This window comes from Arachis ipaensis, chromosome B02 (genome assembly GCF_000816755.2).
Source record: "Arachis ipaensis cultivar K30076 chromosome B02, Araip1.1, whole genome shotgun sequence".
In the NCBI taxonomy this organism is placed as follows: Eukaryota; Viridiplantae; Streptophyta; class Magnoliopsida; order Fabales; family Fabaceae; genus Arachis; species Arachis ipaensis.
The window spans coordinates 1,896,251-1,896,632 of record NC_029786.2 but is presented as its reverse complement, the minus strand read 5'-3'; positions in this window follow the sequence as shown (position 1 = coordinate 1,896,632).

Sequence of the window (382 nt, the reverse complement as noted above, 5' to 3'; positions counted from 1 at the left end):
CAACACATGATTCAAACTCTCGATACTTGCTTAAGCGAACTAGTAAAAGTTAATTTTATATACTATTTAAGTGGACTAGTAAACGTTAATTGTATATGCTATATATCCTAATTAGTAACATAATATTTTTTTTAATATTATATTTTTATCTATCTGCAAAATTGAAGGTATGAAAGTATTCGAGAGAGAGGGAGATTAAGATTATGTATGGTGAATATTGTGATTTGGAAGGATGTTAGGTGAAATATCTCTATCCAGTCTTGTTCAGAACACAAAAATAAATAACCTTACTAATAACCTCTGGACCCGACCGTAATGTAATTCCAAAATCTGCCAAACTATGATATTTATTGATAACAAGTTTTCAACTAAAATCATCCTA